Source organism: Rhea pennata, chromosome 1 (genome assembly GCF_028389875.1).
Source record: "Rhea pennata isolate bPtePen1 chromosome 1, bPtePen1.pri, whole genome shotgun sequence".
Classification (NCBI taxonomy): Eukaryota; Metazoa; Chordata; class Aves; order Rheiformes; family Rheidae; genus Rhea; species Rhea pennata.
The window spans coordinates 7,597,563-7,606,327 of record NC_084663.1 but is presented as its reverse complement, the minus strand read 5'-3'; the positions used below and the strand labels follow the sequence as shown (position 1 = coordinate 7,606,327).

Genomic DNA, 8,765 nt, shown 5'->3' with positions numbered 1-8,765 from the left:
CAAGCCTTTTTTTTCTTTAAAATCAGCAGCTGCTTAGTATAATTCTTAGTATTATTTTGTTCTTTGCTCAAATACATTTTTTGTGCACGCTTTTGTGATCTGTGTTTAAAATCTACATTGCCAACATTGCAGCTTGAACTTGAGCCTGTTATTCAAAATAAATATTTAATTTTTTTTATTGCTCTTGTATAAGTGCATGAACATGAACTTTTTTGTTTCCTATCTGAATTACAGACTGGAAAGAGAAGAAATCTTCCATGCTTTTTTTTTTTTTTCCTTTCACTTTCTTTCTTTTTTTGTTGTTGTTGTACTATTGCTAGTTGCTATTCTTTTGTTCAGTTCTGCAAGCTGTGATGTCCAGTGGTTATCCAGAATATCTCTGGCTGCACGCCAAAGTTCTGGGCAAGTAGGTTATCTCCAAGTATATTGTCCACTTTATTTTGTTTATTTTACCTATCAGTACGAAGTATTTGATGGTTTTGAATTGTTTCCTCTGTAAGTCAGAAGACCATGCCTGCTATAACTTAGGGAAGGGTTCGTGGCCGGCTGTGTAAATGGAACAAATAGTGAAATCCATCTTTTCCCCTGTGGTATGTTAAGCTGCCCAACTGCAGCACATTCACTGCTAACTCTGTTTTGCCTATCTCTGCTCTGCAAACCCACAGGGGTCGAGACATACCATGCAGTTCTCCTGCTGAATGGAATTTACTGTGTTTCTCTGAACTGACTCTTTAAAAATGTGTTTCACAGATACTGTGATATTAACTCTTTGAAATTCAGACCGAAGAAGAGAAGAAAATTTCTGCTAATCATTACTGCTACCAGCAACAATAAGGGCTTCTGTATGAATAAATGAGTCACTAGAGAGGAACCTGTCTTGTGCATCATGCAAGGCTAAAATTTCCAGTCTCTGGTAATTTTGAAATTTCTGGTAATACTTGGATCATCTTTTTTTCCACTCTGTTCTCTACAGACACATTTTGGAAAGCTAGAATCTTTCTTCCATGAGTAGCTTAAAACGTCATCATCATTTTCCTAGAAGAATGTATGCCATTGTCTGAGTTGTTGTTTTGCAACAAAACCTCAAAGCAGAGACTGAGTTCTTGACTTTGCTTCAAAAAAAGAATAAAAATCATTGTTAGCAATTTTTGCAGCAGTTCTGAGCCCCAAAACAAAGCATTCAAATGCAGTTGTCTGTCTGAAAAATACTGACCTAATTTTTTTCTTTTTGCTGATGTTTTTTGTGAAATTTGCTCTGTATTCTGATATGAAATCATTGTATTGATTGTATTCTGATACAAAACTTGAGCTTGCTTTTGTTTTGTTTTTTCTTTATGGTCATGGACAAGATTGTCACTATGTAGATAATCTAATTAGATTAAAAACCCTCACTAGATTAAATGTACACAAAGCAGTTGGATACTGTTGTGTGAAAGCACTTGTTACAAAGATAGATATGTCTTATTTTCAGCTGGTTCTAAGAAGCTGATACTTAGCAGGAAAATGTAAATGTACCATTTTGTACATGCTGTTCTTTTTTTTTTTTTTTTTTTTTTAACTTGTTATGCTGATTAGTTCTTCAGCTGGTTGTGAAACCAACACTTCTTATTTGCTAGGTCTTCTAACATTTAAGCCATGTTTATCTTTAAGGATGGGGATGTGTGGAGGAAGGTAGTTGAATGAATAAGGTGAGTGAAAATTTACAACAATCAAGTTGTAATGTCATTAAAACCTTTCATGACAAGACACCCCCTCTCCCCTTTTTTTTTGTCTGATTTTCAGAGAAAATTTTCCTTTGCAGCTGCTGAATCCAGCTCCTGGCAAAACCCTTTTCAGTTGAAATGCTGGCCAAAGCCACACAGTTGTTTTCTGATGGCTGGAATTTACATTCCTAGGTTACTTCCTGACTCTGCAAGGTGAAACTGCAGTGTTGCCCTTAGTGAGAGTTGATAGGGATATTTATTTCGAAATGTACCACTGAATTCAATGTGGGTGGTGATTTAGTTGTCAAGTGCTCTGTTACCATCACCAAATCAGTTAATTGCAATGATTTGTGAAAGAAGTTTTATGATTTGTTTTGCTAAATAAAAGATTGTGGCTGAAATATAAGCTACGGAAGGATTTCTAGTACTGTGCTCAGAGGCTAGCAAGTACAGTCATGCAGCCTTAAGCAATCAGCAGATACTAAAACATCTTAAAGTCTGCTCCTTTTGAATTGACTTTTTTGAGAGACTGACATAAAAATACTCATATACCCTTATTTCCCATGGCTTTTTTGATCAGCTATGTCCAATCACTTACATAAATGGAATGTACTTTCATTTGCATATGCAGATACCATTTCCACTATATGGTTTAACATTATTTCTGTGCAAAGACTACTTGTAAATTTTGTCAGATTATGAGAGGAGTGGAGATCAAGGAGAAAAATCTTTTATAGTGGGAATACTCAAAAGCCTAAGCAATAAATTTGATAAGTAGTTTGTATTCTCTGAAACCAAACATCAATCTCCCTTCAATATTTTGGTTTCCTCAGCATTCTACTTTTCCGCTCCTTTGCACTAAGGGAAAAATATTGATCTTTAAAATTATCTATGATGATACATAAGTCTGAATAGTTTTGTCTATTTTTTCAGGTATTATTTTGATTTTGTGTTTTGGTAAATAATTCTGGAATTCTTATCCTTTTTTGCTGAAGGGAACTAGTAGCATTGTGCAGCAAACTCGAGCAATTGAGTGGAAACAGATAGACACAGTGGCCAATAATTACTGTTTTACTGACTTTTTTCACTGAGTGTCTGGCAAACAGCTGGGAGGAGTGACTGTCTGCGGGAACACCTGCATTCTGACCAAAAAATATGTCTGCAACCTCTGTGGCCAGCACTTGAGGTGAGGGAAGGCAATAAATATTCCCTTAGTCTACAGATGGATGTTCTTCAACTTTTAGAAGACTGAGTGGGGAGAGAGGGAGAAGGGGACCTTTTGGGGGAGCTATAGGAACTCAGTTGCAGCAGTACCTCTGTGAAGGGAACTTCTAGAGCTCAGTAAATACTGAGATCAACTGGTCTTGTAAGACCCAGCTATGCAGAAGGAGAGTTTTACAGCCTCCTATGTCCTTAGTGCTTGGAGTGGCCATGATGGAGCCAGCTGTTGCTGGTGCTTCTGAAGGCATCTATCCTTAGGAAAGGGTAGGTACTAACAGCTCAGGATTTGAGGGGCAGTGCCCTGTTTCTTGTGCTTGAGAGATGCCACGCTGCAGTGCCTCAGTAAGCAGTAGGATTTGCCCAAAGCATGTTCAATGGGTGCCAGGATCTAGAAGACAGGATTTTCCTTTTGTGGAAGGCAGCAGCTCCCAGGTGTTCAACTTGGTGGCAATCTCTCTCTTAAATGAATAGTTGCATCACAGCCATTTGTCTTGGAGATCCTCAAAGTGTGTTTAAACTAGCTTTGATAGGTTTTATCTGGATCCAGTAGAAGCAGTTTAGACTTCAGCACAGACTTTGCTGCTCCAGGCTGATTCTATGTACGCACCTGGTTGTTTGCTCCACTTCGGGGCTATGTTACTGTGTCTTTCCTTTTGTTACTGAAGATAAATTTAAGCTAGTACTAATACTCTGACAGGTGCTGTTTTGTACTTCTGCTTGCAATACTGATGCATGTTCTGCTACATTTTTCTTTTTTTTAAGGCATGAGAAAGCTGTTGCCTCACATCTCCATCCTTCACAATGGGAAAACAGCAACAAAAAATGGTCCTGATACTTCTAAGGTAAAATATATCTGTGTTCAGAAATACATTCCTGTTGTAATAGATCATTCAAGGTATGTCCCTGCCCCTATGACTGAACTCTTAGGATTGTAGAATAATTCAGATTAGAAGGGATCTTTAGTGGTCTTCTGGTCCAAAGCAAGTCCTCCCTTGAAGTCATACTAGGTTGCTCACAGCTACATCCAACTGGCTTCGAGTATCTCCATGGATAAAGATTTCACAGTCTCTCTGGAGCCCTGTTCCAGTGTTTGACCAACCCACCTTGAAGAATTCTCTCCTTTTATCCGATAGGATTTTCCTTCCTTGCAGTTTGTGCCTATTGTCTCTCATAGGTTTGCTGTAAACCTCCAAGAAGAGTTTGGTTCTGCTTTCTCCCATATCCTCCCATTAGGTAGTTGCGGATAGCGATGAGATCCCCCTGGAGTCTTCTCTTCTCCAAGCTGAGAAGAGCTTCTTAGCCTTTCCTCATGCATCATGTGTGTCAGCTTGTTCATCTTGGTGGCACTCCACTGAACTCTCTCTAGTATCTAGATCAATATCTCGTATTCAGAGGAGCCCAGAACTGGGCATGTTGTCCAGATATGGCCTTGCAAATGCTAGACAGAAGAAGAAGAATCACTTCCCTTAACCTGCTGGCTGTACTCTTACTAACAGAGCCCAGCATGCAGCTGACCTTCACTGCGAGGGCACACTGCTGGCTCATGTTTAACTTGTCCCTTGTGTTCTTTGTGCAAAGCTGTTACCCCTAGCCAGTCAGGGCCAAACCTGTCCTGCTGCATGGTGTTAGTCCAAGCCAGGTACAGCACTCTGCCTTTGCTGAACTTCATGGGTTTCCTGCCAACCCGTATCTTCAACCTGTTGAAGCCCTGAGTGGCAGCCCTGCCCTCCAGCAGTACTGAGTGCTTCTTGGTCATCTGCTGACTTCCTGAGAGTTCATTCTGACCCATTGTCCAGGTCACTGATGAAGACATCAAACAGTATCAGCTCCACTTTTGATTTCCTGAGAGATGCTACTAGTAATTAGCTGGACTTTAGTACTGCTGATCACAACTCTGAACCCAGCAGTTCAGGCAGTTATCTACCCGTACTATAGTCTGCCTGTCCCAACCCATCTCATAAACTTGGCTACAAGGATATTAAGGTCAAAAGCCTTCCTAAGATGAAGGTAAATAACATCTGCATTGCTCTCTGCTGATCCACAAAACCAGTCACTCCATCAGAGAAGGCAAGGATATTGGTCAGGCACAATTTGCCCTTGGTAAATCTGTGCTAGCTCTTCCCATAAAAAAATTACATGGACCTGACAAATTCAGGAGGTTTTACTCTGTAACCTTCCCAGAGATTGAGATCTGGCTGACTAGCTTGTGATTCCCTAGATCCTTCGTGAAGATGAGTGTGATGTTTGCCTTTTTTCAGGCAATGTGAACCTTTGCCAGGATAGAGAACAGCTTTGCAATCATATTGGTTCCTACAGATGCATCCAAGTTGGTCCCATGGATCCAGGAATATCCAGTGATCTCTTACTCAGTCATCTTTACTGTGAGTAATGCTTCATACCCCAGACTCTGCTGCTAGGCTCAGGAACCTGGGAGGCTTGTGAACAGGCCAAACCAGCAAAGACCAAGGCAGGAAAAACATCGAGTCCTTGACCTTTCTCATTGTTAGATCCCCCTGCTTTGTTCTCTCTTAGGTCCAAGTTTTCCTTTGTCTCCCAGCTGTTGCTAACGTACCTGCAGAAGCCCTTCTTGAATCTCATGGTGATGAGAAATGAACCTGTGTGTTGGTAGTGGATTTTTGTTGCTGTTCTTATTGTCTCATCTACATCTGTTTTCCCTGACATGTAAGTTAAAAAACTAATTTTGCTGAGCTGCAACAGCTGCCACTTCCCACCACAGTAAATTAAGCTTTCAGAAGACCTCATATTTGGAATTACAGTTCTGATCATAATGTGGATTTTAATAGTCAATTGAGCTGCTTATTAAATTATAACATTGCACATTAGGACAGTTCCTGTAGTGCTTTAGAAATCTTGATCATTTAGTTTTTATTATTCTGTGATTTAATGAACAGAAAACATTAAAACTTAAAGCCAAATGCAAAACAGCTGTATAAAAACATTCTATAAAGTTCAGGGAAATGATAGATATAGCTATAAAAAAAATTCCTTCCAAAGACACAATCCCTGTTAAATGCCATTAATTTTAATACAAAGATGAATGTCACCATCAGTTTTCTTAAAGAAAATCTCTTCTTCATTTCTTTACTAAGTTCATAATATCTAGCCTGTACTTTAGTGAAGCTTATCAACTAGATTTGAAAATGATTCACTGTGGTGTGGCGCTTTTTTTTTTTTTTTTTAATCAGAGTAAGGACAGATTTTTTTTTCATATCAGTACACAGAACAGAACGAACACTTCTGCTGTTTTTGAAAAGTGTGAATACACCACAACCAAAAGTTTTTCCATTTATGTTACTGTGTGGTTCTGTGCTCTGCAGTATAGAGTTGTGGCCGCTACAAAATCAATCTTTTGTTGTACTAAAGTATGTGCCTAAGTTGCTTTGATCGTACATTGTATTAACATGAGGATACAAACAAAGGATATTTTGAATTATTTGGGGATGTGATGTCGTATAGCAGTCCAGTAACATGAGAATTACTGCACAAGCCAGTATTACTGGTTATTACCAGCGGTATTACCAAGATTATCAGAGAAGCAACAAACTAAAAAATAATTGTATTTGGTGGTCAGGGAAACAGTAAGTTTGGGAGAGTTTTTTGAGGTTGGATCTGTTCTTGTTTAAAAACGCATTTTATATATATATATATATATATATATATATATGCATGCACACGTGCATATATAAGTGTGTGTATATATATATATATATACGCACACACACAAGCATCTTGGTTCTTAAGCTCCTTCTAAATCAGTATAGCAAAGTCACTAACCACTTTATTTTTGTTTATTTTTCAGATGTAAAAGATGCTTTTGCTTAAGATGCTGGTAAACAAATACATGCAATGGAAGAAATATCTACATCAGAAGCAGGTCCTTGTCAGGATTTTTATGCGTAGGGTTGCTCTGTATTGCCCTTTAGGTGGGACTTTTATCCTCATTTTGAAGCAGACTGAAGATTTGTCAGGGTTCTTGTTTTAGTTTGGGTTGTGAAGGCAATTACAGTATATATCTGAATTACAAATAGACCTTTCAGTGCAGTCATAATTATGACTTCAATAATAAAACTGTTATTCTGGTTGCTTTTGTGGATTTTTTTTTTCCTCCCCCACACTTGAATTTTGGTTTAGGGCCTTCTATAAACTTGCTGTTTACCTGTGACCAAGTTTTCCTATAGACCTTCGACCTCTGATCTGTATTTGTTGTCAGTAAAGGGCTGGGTGCTGTTGTAGCTATTTGTCCTTTATGGTGCCTGCGTGCTTGTGTCTGTGACTACACAACATTATTTCTTCATACGAGAAATTTTCCGTGTTCTTATTCCTGTTTGTTCCATTTCTCTGAATAGCAAATGTTCTATCATACTCTTTGAAGGGGGAGAAAGTATGCAGACCACAAGCAGGGATGCCCCTCAGCTGCCACAAAGGGATTACGTACACCTGCTAAGATGCGTCTTTGGTCTACTTAAAATCATTGTGAGCTTTGCCACGGATTCTAAAGGGAACCAGGTTTGCTTTTACTATATGGTTAAATTCAGAAGCGCTTATTACCTGCTCCTCAGTTTGTTTTTCTGTGGCATAAATGAAGCTCAGTATGTTGACATCCTAGTTTTTGATCCATCAAGATGCTTCCTAGAGCAGGCTTGGTGCAGTTCTGGTATACACTCTATTACCATGAGACTGCCTGGAGCAAAAGGGGACTTGATTTCTAAGGGGAGCTGACCTGCAGCAATGAGGGTACCTCTTTGGGAGCAGAGCCTGACTGGATTGCTCATGCAGAAGTGAATTACGGCTAAACTGGACAGATAAGAAGGTTTATTGGTATGGGACTGGCATAAAAATGCAAACTGTCAGCATAATTTCCTGCTGGTCCTGATACTCCTATCCAGCTTCTAGGATTATAATGTATTTGTCATTGGTTTTGATATCTTTACTCAGTTTACCTCTATTTTTAGAGGTAAACTTTCACCTTTATCTCTATTCTCCCTGCTCTCTTACCAGATGTTTACTTCTCCATCTCCTGAGAGATTAAGTGGGAGAGCAGCCTGCAAGGTGGACCTGGAGCAAGCAGCACGGTATATTCCTCCTTCATCCTCCACAGAGCCTTTACTTCCATTTCCCGTTTCCCTGTGGTGCTTGGCCCTCTCCTGGTCAGAGATGGATCTTCCTGGCCTAGGGAGTGGGGAGGGGTAGCAAATTCCAGCAGGAGAACTCCCCCTACACACTTATCGGCAGTGTCTGCTTCCCAGCACGGGTCTTGGAGGAACAGCAGCCATTAACTAAATGTCACTGCAGCAGCACAAGCTAACCTGAACAGGGATGCAGTGGGCCCGAGGTTTGCTTTGCGGGAATAGGGAGGCTCTGAGGCACCACGACAGCAGGGGCTGTACGCAAAGATGCCAAAAATCATCTTTTGATTTGTGCTGCAAGTCTTAGCTTAGGATCCATTTTCAATCTTCTTACATTATTTTTCTCCTCAAAGGTGGCAGAGGACGTGCACACAGTGTTAATTAATGCAGATGACGGTGTGCCAAAGACAATGTGTATTTTTAAGCATGTCACAACTTGAGAGGAATACAAAGCCTCTGCAATTTATTTTTGCAACCTTTATTTTTACATTAGCTGCACTTCTTCTTTCCCTATCCCCGTATTTCCACTCGAAGTTTTCTTCCTCTCCCCCTTATTTCCCCCGAGGTGTTGTACTGTGACTCTTCTTGCCCCTTTACCTCTTTTCTTCTTTAAAAGCATCCGAACTAGCCCAGAGGGCTGGGCGGGCTAATATCCTGCCTCCAGCAAAGACCTGATGTAGTTTGCACAAATCTC

At 39.9% G+C, this 8,765-nt stretch overlaps 1 long non-coding RNA gene across 1 annotated transcript; it reads left to right on the top strand.

Annotated features, from left to right (window-relative positions):
- The first annotated feature begins 2,583 nt into the window (after nt 1-2,583).
- Nucleotides 2,584-7,019, top strand: LOC134151499 (uncharacterized). Its single transcript, XR_009960869.1, has 5 exons — nt 2,584-2,889; nt 3,687-3,766; nt 5,183-5,305; nt 5,457-5,606; nt 6,745-7,019. It is a non-coding gene; the product is annotated as an uncharacterized LOC134151499 (long non-coding RNA).
- Nucleotides 7,020-8,765: the final 1,746 nt, after the last annotated feature.